Here is a 12,892-nt window from a genome sequence, read left to right as displayed (position 1 = left end):
ATTATATGCTGCAAACGCACAAAATCTGCTGACATCTGAAATAGAAAAAAATACTTTTTGTTTCAATTTGGATTTCCGGCATGTGTTTTTAAAAAAAAAATTAATTCTCTTAGGCCAATCCCTATACATCGACATGACCCAATTTTCATTAACAGTTATTCCCAGCTCTAGTGGTTTAGGAGTGTCCACACATCCAACCCTCAAAGCCCAGGTAACTCTGTCTATTTGTGCTTATATTTCTAATTTGCTAGTTTGCCCTGTTTGAATTTAGTGGGACTGGAGGTCTGTAGGGGGTGTTTTTAGTGTTGTTGCCGCGGTGGTGGTTAAACCCTAAATCAGAACCAAGGCCTGTTACTATCAGCAACATGAGATTTGTGTAAATTGATGGAAACATGGAATTAAACTTTATGCATGGCTCTGAGGCTCAGTGATACACACTTTTGTGGCCCACGAGGACAAAAACCTTGGACACCCCTGCAGTAATGTTCCGTGTCCACAGGATATCTCATTAGAGAATGAAATGATTCACTCCCCAGGCTATCTTCAGATTCAATTCTCAGCTTTTAAAACAAACAAATAGAACATTTTTGCCTCTGAGCATCATATAATGTTATTAAAAAATGTCCAGACAAGTTATGGTCCTGCACTTGCTCTTCATATGCTGCATTCTTTCCATGCTTCTCCCATGAAAATATGCACTTAAAGATTTATGGGAGGGCTGGATGCTGTTCAGTCCTAAGGCCTAACAGACGACTAAATTGGTCTGGGTACATTTTGCAGGCTTTATCACTTACATGGTCGGATGTAATATCAATGTAATGTGACATCAATTCTGTACATAATTACTGGGGCTGGTTGATGTGACAGAGCACTGTGTTTTCAGTGAAGGGACAATTGGAGATTAGATTGTAACCTTCTGCAGAAAGTAGAGTGGGAGAGGATGGTGGAAGAAGAAGTGAATATTAAGATGAGTACAATAGACAGAAGCCATGATACTGACTCTCATTCTGGCTACAACAGTAGGATTGGCAGTTCAATGTGTCAGAGCCCAATGATTTTGCGAAGGCCCCTGATTGGCGTTCACAGCTCACTGGTTTTATGGAGTTGAGGCCCGACGTCCAAATTGGAACGAGCCTCAGGCTGAGACCTTGGGGCATGCGTTTCACAGAATCCAGGCTTTTGTTTACAACCTTCCGAACTCAACATTGATTTCAATAACTTCAGATCATAACCACTGCTCCCATTTTTTCAGACAGCCAGTGCTGGTAATGGTTCTGCTGCTGCCATTTACAGCTACTCCTGACCAATCTTTTGTTTCTTAATCTGTCCCATTACCACCTCCTCGCCTTGCACCATCATCCCTTTTGTCATTTAATCACACTGCTCTCTACCCTATCACAGACATTCCCTTTTGTTCTTTCCTCCCATCCCCTCCCTCCCCACTTTCCCTGGCTCTGTACTTGCTTAAAAACTTTAACTCTTTGAACATCATTCGGTTCTGACGAAAAGGTCTTCGACCTGAAACGTTAACTCTGTTTCTTTCTCCCACAGACGCTGCCTCACTTGTTGAGCTTCTCCAGCATTTTCTGTTTTTATTTCAGATTTCCAGCATCCGCTGTATTTTACTTTTGACAGAATCTAGGCTGGTACTTCAGTGCAGTACTGAGGGAGCGCTGCCCTGTCGGAGATGCCGCCTCTCTGATGAAATGTTATACCGAAGCCCCGTCTGCCCTCTCAGGTGGACGTAAAAGATCCCATGGCACTATTTGAGGAAGTTCTCCCGGTGTCCTGGCCAATATTTATCCATCAACCAACATCACTATCTGGTCATTATCACACTGCTGTTTGTGGGATCTTGCTGTGTACAAATTGGCTGCCACGTTTCCCACATTACAACAGTGACTACACTTCAAAACTACTTCATCGGCTGTAAAGCCCTTTGGGACATCCTGAGGTCATGAAAGGCGCTATATAAATGCAAATACATTCTTTCTTTCTCGGTTGCAAAAGAGATAAAACATCCTATTTGCCCTCAAACTCTCACCGCAGTCGAAGCCTAGTGAGCTCTATGGCTGTCCAGAAGTGAGACTGCCCTCTACTCCACAGTGGTGTGAGCTCACATCACCTCACAAATGCTGTCAGTACTGATCTGGCAGGTGTAGTTTGATGGCCAGTGCAAGCAAACCCTGTCACTGCGCAGTAACAGTACACGTGATATTTAACTAAACCCACCACCATAACTTCTGCGAGCTTAATTGCTACATTCTGTTTATATGTTCCACACGCACAAAAACTGACATTGAATTATGTCTGTCCCTTCCTCCCCCAGGCCCTGAGAAAAATGATCAGCAAACATCACAATATTTGTAGCTGCTCGCTGATGCGAGTAAAGAGAACCGACTGTCAGAAACACATTCAGGGAAGGTGAAGGAAATAGATACAGCTGCTTTCAAAGGAGTCCAAAAGCCGTTGGTTTTGATCCAAAACAGTGGAATAGTTTCTTTTCTGTTCTATGAAACCAGAGACACAGTACTGTGTGAGGGCTCGTACAAATTGCCTTGGGTTACTGACAGCAAAACTTTGCTTCTTTTCCAGTTTCTCATTCCTCACCTCAAGCAGCATTGCTACAAGCATTTCCGGGGGTGATTTTAGGAGGCAATTGTGGGTGTGTTGGGGACGGCCGGGGGGGGGCGGGGCTCCGAAAATCGTGGAAATCCCGTTCGGGTTCGGAAGCCAGCTCCAACCCACCGACATCCGAGATTCCCAGGGATCCACCTGTGTGCGCTCGGGCGACCCGAAAACGGAAGTTAAAGAGCCAAATGTACCTCGTTGAGGTATTTAAGGCACTTTATCTGTGACCGGTTAAGTAGTTAGAAAGATTTTTAACTTACCTGGGCGGCTTGCTTCTGATTCACGTCTGGTGTGAAGGGCCGGATCAGGGAATAAGAAACCAAATAAATTAAATAAAAATGGAAGGAAGTGAAAACGCTAAATGAACCTACCTTTGAAACCTGCTCCGATGTCCGATGTCTCCCACTCCAATGTCCCCCTCTTCACCTCCCCCGATCTCCCCACGATGTCCCCCTCTTAATCCCCCCAATCTCCCCTCGATGTCTCCCTCTTCACCCCCCCAATCTTCCCCCCTGATCTTCCCCCCTCTCTTTCCCCCCCCGATCTTCCCCCCTCTCTTTCCCCCCCCGATCTTCCCCCCTCTCTTTCCCCCCCCCGATCTTCCCCACTACGCCCCCCAATCTCCGCCCCACCCCCCCCGGTCTTCCAGTCGAGCACCGGATCTTCCCCTCTCCCTTCCTGATCTTCCCCTCTTCCTCCCCCCACCCCCGGTCTTCCAGTCCAGCGCCTGATCTTCCCCTCTCCCCCCTCTCCCCCCGATCTTCCGCCGGATGACGTCTTGCTCTCTCTCTTTCTTTCCCCCCCTCGTTTTACAGCTCCTCACGGCCAGCCGACCTGTCAATCAGCCTGCAGGGCGTGAAACCCAGAGAGGACATAAATCATCATCAACCAACCTGCGATCGTGTCGGAAACGGTAAGTTTTGTTCTTGCGGGTTTGCCATGCGCACCTTCACCCCCCGCTGCCAACCTGCCACCATTGCAAAATCAAGCCCTTAATTTCCAATTATTATGTTTCGGGGAGTGGGGGGGCAGGCAGAGAAGGAATCTAGAAATGACTGTTGTTGGTGGTATTAATGGGCGAATACTTAAAGTGTGTCATTCCTTAGTCTGTTATCTTAGTGGAGGCAATAGTTCATTTACAATAAGCGGGATAGCACCCATATTCAAATAGCTGGATAATTTTCTTTATTCACTCTTGGGATTTGGGCGTTGCTGGCAAGGCCGACACTTATTGGCCATCACTAACAACTGACTAGCTTGTTAGGCCAGTTCAGAGGACAGTTAAGAGTCAAGTGGCAGGATTTTAACTGGGAAAAATGGGTGGGTTGGGGGGGGCTTTGAAAATTGGCACAGTTTCAGACCCGCCTCCAACCCACCCATTTCCGGTTTTCACTGGGGCGGAACGAGGAGGCTGCAGGCCTCCATTTTGAAAGATTTTGCTATTTCAACCCCTGGAGGCCGGGATTCCAAGGCCTTCTACTTCATACCACGTGAGAGGAGGCGAGAAGGCCTGTAACTTCAGGTAAGTGCCTTTCTAGCACAGCTTGTGGGCCCGGAGGTGCAGGACTGCTTCCCCCAGGCCCAACAAGCCTACATGCAGTGATCATCCCCCAACGATCACGGACACCCCCCACCCCCCAACAATCCAAACGCCCCCCCCCTCAACGATCACGGATCTCACCACTAACGATTGCGGACCCCTCCCAATGATTGCAGACCCCTGTGAAGACACCTGATCCTGACCCCCCCGACCTTGGTGACTGACCCCCTGGTGACAGACACCCGATCGCTCCCCCAATGACCCCTGATCCCCCCCCCTTGACTGACATCCCCGGTGACTGACGTCCGATGACTGACCTCCCCCCCCTCCGATGATTGACACCCCCCCGATGATTGACCCCCCCCCCCACGCCCCCAATGCTCCCATGCCCCCCGATGCCCCCGTACCCACCCATGCTCCCATGCCCCACCCATGCCCACCCCCCCCCCCCCTCATCCAAACAACCAAAGACTTACCTGAACACTTACCTGAAGACGTCTTCTTCCTTACTGTGCTCCTGTCCGACTGAGGCCAGCCTGCCAATCAGGCCGGCCTTTTTGGACGGAAAACCGACAAAAAAAATAAAAGATGTCCTTAGGGTCAAAATCGTAAGGATGTCCAGGAAACCCGTACATCCAGGTTTCCCGTCCGCGATTCGACCCTCCCAGCCCCTTCCTGGCTCCGGGTCCAAATCCTGGCCAAGGTGTGGGATTGGAATCTCATTTAGACCAGGCCCGGTAAGGACGGCAAGTTTCCTTCCCTAAAGGACATTAACGAACCAGTTAGGCTTTTACAACAAGCCGACAGCCTCCTGGTCACTTTTGATGATACAAGCTTTTTATTTCCAGATTTTTACAAAACTGAATTCAAATTCTCAAACTACCAGGGTGGGAAATGAACTCACAATTCTCTGGATTACTAATCTAGTAATTTAACCGCATCGCCCAATTACAGGAATAACATACAAACAACTGTAAGTGTTCATCCAGTAATAGCGCCAACTGTAAGTTCTTGGCTATAGATTTATTATATAAAATGCAGACGAATATCATTTAGAAGAAAAAACTCTACGGAGATAAAAGAAACCCCTGCTGTTTGGTTAGGGTGGAACTCATCTTTTAGCATGGCGAACTTTCAGAGCTGTCAAGAATGTTCAGATGTAGCATTTTCATTTCCTGGGATAATCTATGGGCTGCTTTGTTGGAGAGTATTAGTCTTATTATAAATGAACGAGGAGATGGTGATGCACGATAAAATCCCACATTTCTAAAATGAGCTTAACAGGCTGAAAGGGTTACCATGCAAACTCTTAAGTTGCCATTCTTACCTTGTGCTCATATTTTCGTCTTTTTTTTTGTCTATTGAAGGTTTTCTTTTTGAGGAATGTTCCAGCCATGATTTATGCTGGAATAGGGGAGAGTCAGATTGATTAAAGGACTGAGCAGCGCTGTTTGCTTTAATCAGCTCTCTGCCCTCTCTTGCAGCATAAAAATATGCTGGAATGTTCAATTCAGCCACATATTATTTCTCCTCTTTTGAAATAGGGAAATAACAGAAAGGACTGGGTTCAACTTTCTCGGCAGCTGCGCAATTCGGCGGTTAAAAAAGAAGGCATGTCGTGAGGGAGCGCTGTCCTTTCAAACACTCTTTGAGAAGTAACTGAACGGCAAAGCTTGCCGTAGGCTTGCAGTTCCCTGCGGCTCGGTTTGATCTTTATAGCCAGTGTCGCATGTTTTTGAGAAACAAGCAGTGAGACTGAAATATTAAAGTGGGCCATCCTTCTCCTTGCCTCATTAGCGTTACTTGTGGAGACAATACGCATTCGTTTTGTCGGTGCTAGTTCGAGTTCCAGGATCTTGTGGGGCCTGTAGCCCGATTGCATCGCAGCGAGTTGTGCTGCTCGTTCCTCACTCGACACCCTGCAAGGAAAGAGAATTACTTTGCTGAAACGTTTCAACTTTTGTTTCAGACCAATTCGAAGATGAAAGATGGGAAAGAGTACCCAACTTCCATCAAAAGCAATCAGAAAGATCATCATTCACTCAAAAAAAAAAGCTAGAAAACCACCTGAAATGTATGGCCAGCCGTCCTGAAACAGTATTTTTATTTCACATAAAATGAATGTTTTCCTCCTAATGGTAACTTTCGAAAGGGAATTGGATAAAGACTTGAAGTGGAAACATTTGCAGGGCTATGGGGAAAGAGCAGGGGAGTGGGACTGATTGGATAGCTCTTTCAAAGAGCTGGCACAGGCACAATGGGCTGAATGGCCTCCTTCTGTGCTGTATCATTCTACGATTCTAGGAGAACTGATCAGTTTAAGGAGCATTGAAACTAGAGGCCCTTTTGCTCCACAGACTCACTCATACTCCCAATCATACTTTATGGTAACGGCGAGTTTGATTTATGTCCTGGCCGGATACTCCACTGGTGTCAGCGGGAGCCTAGCTGGGGCCTACCTGTTCCCTTTAGGTCTTATTATTGACCAAAATGGGCAACCTGACTTGACATCACCTACTCATCAAAGGGGAGGGAGGGAGGGGGTGAACTGTCAGATTCCACCGTTTGCTTTCATTGCCTCCTTATTTCCAGTCCGATCATTTAATCCCATCCCTCCACAGAGTTAGAGCTACCTCTTCTGTTTAAAGCAAAGATATAAAAACAGAACTGTGACTGAATTGAACATCTTCTCCTCTCCAGGATATATAATGCTTTGGTGATTGGGTTCTTGAGGCCACAGTGACTCCTCCCCCATCTGCCTTTAGGTTTTAAGAACATAAGAAATCGGAGCAGGAGTAGGCCATACGGCCCCTCGAGCCTGCTCCGCCATTCAATCAGATCATGGCTCAACTCCACTTTCCCGCCCAATCCCCACATCCCTTGAATCCCCTAGAGTCCAAAAATCTATCGATCTCAGCCTTGAATATATTCAATGACTCAGCATCCCACAGCCCTCAGGGGTAGAGAATTTCAAAGATTCACAACCCTCTGCATGAAGAAATTCCTCCTCATCTCAGTCTTAAATGGCCGACCCCTCACCCTCTAGTTCTAGACTCTCCAACCAGGGGAAACAATCTCTCAGCATCTACCCTGTCAAGCCCCCTCAGAATCTTATATGTTTCAATGAGATCACCTCTCATTCTTCTAAATGCCAGAGAGTATAGGCCCATTCTACTCAATCTCTCCTCATAGGACAGCCCTGTCACCCCAGGAATCAGTTTAGTGAACCAGGCTTTATTGCCGCCAGCAGACTGAAAACAATACGATTTAATACATTTTAAAAAAATCTGATGGAATTTGCAGTATAAAGCAAGTGAGCAGACCAGTACTCCAGGCACCAGTGGCACTGACCATTCTCCCTCTCTGAAGCCTTTGACCCTTTGCGGATGTGGAGTTCCGCAGGCATCAGCCACCCTCGCCTGAGCGGCCGCTCCACCCCGCTTGTGCGAGCCCGGACAGTGAGCGTTGGCAGGCTGTTCCATCGTGAGGTGGGGGAGGTGGCATCACCCTCAAACCTGCGCCCGCCCACACAACAACAACAACAACAACAACAACTTTATATAGCGCCTTTAACGTAGTAAAACTCCTCAAGGCACTTCACAGGAGCAATATCAGACAAAATTTGCCTCATGGGGAGCTATTGGGACAGGTGACCAAAAGCTTGGTCAAAGAGGTAGGTTTTTTAAAGGGCGTCTTAAAGGATGAGGGAATGGTAGAGAGGTGGAGAGGTTTAGGGAGGGAATTCCAGAGCTTGGCGCCTAGGCAGCTGAAAGCACGGCCACTAATGGTGGAGGGAAGAAAATCGGGAACGCGCACGCATTTCCAGCAGAGGTCATTGGATAGTAATATTGCGCCCTGGCCAATTTCCTCCTCCCTCGCCAGGGACAGTGAGGCCGATATTTATCAATGAATAAGTTCTTACCTGTGTCCATTCCAAAGAGCACTCACACGTGACCGCCCTGTACTAAATTCCAATTGATACCAGTTTAAAATCAATCCAATAAATCAAACAATTTGAACAAGTCTTAACTGGTCATGACTGAAAATTTGAACAGGACAGTGCAGTTGACTTCAGCTTTTTCCTATTCTACCGTAAATTGGTAACTTAATCCTTCAATGCTGTGTCATCTTGGCTCAGTTCATAGCAATCTCCCCTTTTCGTCAGAAGGTTGTCTCTTCAACTTCTACTTTAGGACTTGAGTGTAATAATTCAGACTGATGTTCTGGGCAGTACTGAGGGAGTGCTGTGCTCTTAGACGTGCTGCCCTCCAGATCAGGTATTAAGAATGTTAAAGATCCTATGGTTATTTGAAAGATATTCAGTGATCCTGTGCTCCCAGCAGGGAATCTGAGCTGGAGAATTAGGGATATTCTATGTGAAACACATGGGGGTCGATTTTAACTCCTCCCACCGGGCTTAAAATGGAGCGGGGGACTTACCTGCTCCTTTCCTGCCCCGATCTGGCCGACTGCAATATTAAATTAAGGCAGTAGGGACATGCACCAAAGCCGGCGGGGTCCTCTTTAAATATGCAAATCGGGCTCCGATGTCCTCGGGACCCAATCTGCTATTTTAACCTGAGGCCTGAGCGGGGGAGCAGTGGCGGCTTGGCTTCCCCACCGGTCCAAACCCGCAGGGAACAGGAGCCGGGCCCAGCGCGGTAAGATTTCAGTTTTATTTTTTAGTTTCCTTGTGAACCAGGAGGAGCAGGAGTGCACATCTTGGGCCTCCCCTACTCCAGGCTTCCACCCCCCCACCCTCCCCGACCGCGATTCCCGTCCTGGAACACTTACCCTGTGCCGGGGACCGTTCGTGCGATTCCCTGGTGGTGGCCTCCTGCCGCCCGATTGTAACAGCTGGGCAGCCACTTCCCGACGACTTCCCGGCCCCCTTCTTGGTGGGGAAGTCGGCAAGCGGCATGTCAGTGAGGCCCGGCTGTTAAAATCGGTTGGGTCTACCTGCTGCCACTCGCTCTGTTGCCTGGGAATTCACCTGGGAATTAAAATTGAGTCTATGATCTTGCTGTGTGCAAAATGGCTGCCACACTTGCCTCCAGTCACAGCACTTCAGACTAATACTTCACAGGTGATGCACTCGGAGACATCTCTGAGATGTGGGAAGGTGTTAAATGAATTCAGGTCCTTCTTTAACAAACGCTTGTTGGCCGTCTCACATCTTTTTCTATCTTCCCCACAACTTCTGAAAAAAATTGATTATTTCTACCAACCAGTTGTTGAATATTATCCGTCATTTTAAGAATAAACGAACCTTTCCTTCCTTAAGCAGCAGACTCATCCATTTTCCTTTGAGTACATGTTCAGTTCTTTTCTGCTTGTTCATACAAATCTCAGTAATATTTATTCCTTTCTTAAACTGCATATCTACCAGGTTTGACAATTCCCAATTGCAGTCGGTGAAATATTATTCATTTCTAAGCATTTCCTTGGGTCCTCTTCATCATCAGAGCACATAGTTCATTGCTTGTCAGCGGTGACTCTCGGAGTCGCTTTGTGCTTGTAAAGCACATTCATCTTGAAGTGTTACCTGCTTGTTTCCATCAATGAATCACTAGTCAACGACTGAGGACTAGGCCATTGCTCTTAGGTGGGCGTTCAGGGTTTAAAAGCCCAAAAAAGCTTTGAACCGAAATTCAGGAAAAATGATAGTGCGTGGGAATGTAATCCATATAATTATATTGTGCTGTTTAACCACTTATAAAATTTGTTGTTGCTGTACTCCTAAAAGATTATTTAACGTTAATCCAACATGATAGCTCATCGTAAATCAAAACCACTGGGAAACAGCCTGGAGACAATGATGCTTAAAACGTAGCTGCAGCCAGGTGATTGGATGAATAGCAGCAAACAATCTGCGGTGCCCGTAGGATGATTGGACATGGGTTCGTGGCCAAGATCTCCAACGTCATGAGTCATGCCGCCAGAGGCCAGGCCGTGCCCTGCAACAGAGAGAGGAAAACTTGGTGGGTCAGTCATGCCAGGCGTAACTCTTGCACATCTCCTTGTGACCAGCTCAAGACTAGCATTGGCAGGGCTCTGGGAGCCCAGGCATTCACCAGCTTTGGCCATTGGAGCAGGGAGATTTGAAAGGAATTCCAAAAATACTTTGCTATGCTGGAGGCAAAGGTGTCACCGTAAAGAGCATCGACGATGGGACCTCTGACCGACCTTACAGTCCATGCCTTTGTTGCTGGTCTTGATCGTCACCCTCGTAAAGTGACCGTCACAATGGGCAAGAAGAAGGTGGCCAAGAGGTCCAAGATCAAGCCCTTTGTGAAAAAAATGTGCAACTACAACCACATGATACCAACCAGGTACTCAGTTGACATTCCCCTGGATAAGGCCATTGTAAGCAAAGATGTTTTTAGGGATCCTGCTTTGAAATGCAAAGCCAGGCCCAGAAAGCCAAAGTAAAGTTTGAGTAAAAGGAACAAGACAGGAAAGAACAGATGGTTGAGTTAAGATTGGCAGAATCTTGTGATCTCCATTCTGGGCTCTTCATGGTATTTCACTTACATAGAAATTAATTGTTTATATCTCTTAAGACTGCTACGTGAAGCTAACTTATGATAGAGGACAGATCTTGGCCTGCTAGAACATGTTTGAGTATCACCCCAATAAAGACCGAGAACGTGAGTTCAAATCCCACCATGGCGGTGTGAGGATTTGAATTTCTATTTTTGTTGGGAAGGCTATCAATGGATATGGAGCAAAGACGGGTAAATGGAGTTGAAGTGCAGATCAGCCATGATCTAATTGAATGGCGGAACAGGCTCGAGGGGCTGAATGGCCTACTCCAGTTTCTAATATTCCTATGTTCCTAACCCTAGAGGGGGGTCGGTGGAGGGGCGCAGATTTTTGTCTGTCTGTCACCAGACGTCTGGATTTTGATGCATTTATTGACTTATTAGCACATTTTTTTTTTACATTATACATTAACAAAGAATGTTTTCTATATTCTTAACACAGTTTTCCTTTGGGTTGCTGATGCTGCCTTTTGGAATTTAGGACAGAGAATCCATGGGAATTAGTCAATATTCACAGAAAAGTTTGAAAACCACTGCAATAGGCAAGGTCACAAGGGCGTCAGGTTTAACTCATGAGTACAGAAGTATTTCTGATATCATCTGGCTGGCTGTTGTATTTTGCAGTTATTATTTGCAGCATGTTTTGACCTCTGGCAAAAGATATTTATTTTGTGCTTTCTGTAGCCCAAGAAAATCAGTTGAAACTGCTCCATGATGCCACTTTGCTACTGCAGTGCCATTAGGGTTGCCAACTGTGGTTGGACGTATTCCTGGAGGTTTCATCACATCACCTCCCGTCTCCTACCGCCCCACCTGGCCAAGCAGGCTTTTTATCCATCTCCAAGAATTATATAACTATTCAACAAAAGTGTTCAAAGAAAATGAAAAAAGCACTATTTTTTTGAATGCCCCATTGATTGTTCTCCTGGGTTGCTTGCAGCAATGACCAGGAGATTAATCTTTCATTCCTGGAGACTCTAGGACAATCCTGGAAGGTTGGCAACCCTAAGTGCCATACCTGTGGAAATATGAGTTTGTTTTTTTAATTATTGCTGATATCGCCCTGCATATTTGGACGCTGTATTCCAACTCAAGTATGCATTCAGTGACCCTTCCAAATTGTACTGGCTATTTGCTAGATATCCCCCCCCCCTTCGATTTTAAGAGACCAATCACAGGGCGCAGAGGGGAACGGAGCTCAGTATTTAGGACCCCACAAGGTGACTGTTTATCAGTGCAGGTTTACTACAGGAGCAAGCCAGACATTAAGTCATAATGGATGGTGCCAAGAAGGGAAAAGAAACATTCTTGATATCATAGCAGGGCCGTTTTCACCAAGATTACAGAGAACTCTTTAGATAAAAGGATCGGCTGCACTGGGAGAGTATTTGAATGATTTGCGTGAGGACTTTGAAATGTGAATTCTGTCTCATGTCTTACTGTAATTAATGTACTTACTTTTGATATTACCATTGCGCATCTGGTAAGATTAAAGCTGTAATGGCGTGATTGCTGGAAATAAACTCAGCTCGGACTGGACTAATATCATTAGTACTTCACTCATTTTGGTCAATTACAGATGAATGCGCAGACAAATATAATTAAAATCCAATTAAAATAACTTTGTCACTTTTTTTCATACCAAAAGATTCATTAATGTTACCATTTCATTCCAGAAGCTTCCATTTCCTTTTCACAGTTTTATGTTTTTGCAGGCCGGTTAATGAGTTGAGTGGGTAAGAAGCTGCAGAACAGTAATGAACATCTCATAAAAATGAAAGATGAGATTCACTTCAGTGAAGTCAAAGATAGAACCTGTACGTTGTCATTGCGTTGTCCTGGCAGAGTATTTCTATTTTAAAGGGGCATTGCTCCTCCGAAATTTCAGGTTGGCAAACCAATAATTTGGATATGTAAACAGACCAATTCAAGGATGGAGAGTTGAACGGTAAGGAAAGCAGACAGTAGTCTAACTTTCATAATAACACTTTTTTTAAAAAGAGGAGCACATGACGATACAATCAGTGATCAGTGATGATGCTAATGTGCTATCGATCACATGATTACATAGAATTACATAGGATTTACAGCACAGAAACAGGCCATTCGGCCCAACAGGTCTATGCCGGTATTTATGCTCCACACGAGCCTCCTCCCACCCTACTTCATCTAACCC

Source organism: Heptranchias perlo, chromosome 8 (genome assembly GCF_035084215.1).
Source record: "Heptranchias perlo isolate sHepPer1 chromosome 8, sHepPer1.hap1, whole genome shotgun sequence".
NCBI lineage: Eukaryota > Metazoa > Chordata > Chondrichthyes > Hexanchiformes > Hexanchidae > Heptranchias > Heptranchias perlo.
This window is presented reverse-complemented; position numbering follows the sequence as displayed.